At 32.3% G+C, this 957-nt stretch overlaps 1 protein-coding gene across 6 annotated transcripts in view; it reads right to left on the reverse strand.

The window, feature by feature from the left end:
* Nucleotides 1-633: 633 nt before the first annotated feature.
* Nucleotides 634-957, reverse strand: part of NOVA1 (NOVA alternative splicing regulator 1) — a 229,519-nt gene continuing 229,195 nt past the window's right edge. For 4 of the 6 annotated variants that reach the window (XM_074955785.1, XM_074955781.1, XM_074955782.1 and 1 more), the window contains one exon: nucleotides 634-957. This exon is cut by the window's right edge and continues 4,437 nt beyond it. The gene's annotated coding sequence lies outside the window, so the exon portion shown is untranslated. The other 2 variants (XM_074955779.1, XM_074955780.1) reach the window with 2 other exon arrangements.

Consider the following 957-nt stretch of genomic DNA (forward strand, 5'->3'; position numbering starts at 1 on the left):
TAAGCTATGAAGATGGCAAAAACCAAAATGCACTGTATGTGTAATTGTTGTCTGCTAATAACTTGTTAAAGCAGCATAATACTTACCCTTGGAATAAAAGGCATCAAAATATAACTGCAGGTAATAACTATGTGTATTCATATGTTTATGAGAAAACAAGCCTAATTTCAAAAGGCAAAATATTTAGATAACTATAATCAAGTTCATTTTGTTCTCTCATTCAGTAAAGATTTTTCAATCATTTTAACTAAAGATGAAGCATATAACATGTATAGGAACTGCATTGCACCAGATAGTGATATGTTAAACCGGATTTGCATTGCATTTAAAAAATACCATTTGTATTTCCTTTATTTGAAGACTAACCAGTCCCAATTTGTGTGTCTGTTGCACATAGTAACACTTCAACCTCTTTCCATGTCTGCCCGAGAATGCTTTGGATTCCAATTACGTAGACACCTCACAGCAGGTGAAGTTTACAGTTATATTCATTGAGGAATCAGAGACTGGACTGACAAATGTTCAGACAGAAATGTGTGAATATCATCAATAAGTGTGTTGTAATTTGTATGACCCATCATTAAAATTTCCAATGAAACTATGACATAGGGATTCCATTCATTGTTAAATTACTAAAATCTACCAATTGTAATGCTTTCAGACTGTTTATTTTTTCCAATAGAAAAATAAATCTCATACATTCGAAGTGGTACACAAAAACTGGGATAAAATTGATCAGATTTCTTGATAGCACCATTTACACATTCTTTAAAGTAAACATTAATATGCACTTTCTTAGAAAGCGATATAAATATATAGATATATAAATACAGGACTTGCTAACCTCTGTTAACCATCTGAATGTGATGGAATAATCTGTCTCTACTGTGCAGGTAGGCTTGTGCATGGTGGTGTGGCAATATCATTTTAAAAGTTTGTTACAGATGCAATGGGAAG

Source organism: Natator depressus, chromosome 6, assembly GCF_965152275.1.
Source record: "Natator depressus isolate rNatDep1 chromosome 6, rNatDep2.hap1, whole genome shotgun sequence".
Classification (NCBI taxonomy): domain Eukaryota; kingdom Metazoa; phylum Chordata; order Testudines; family Cheloniidae; genus Natator; species Natator depressus.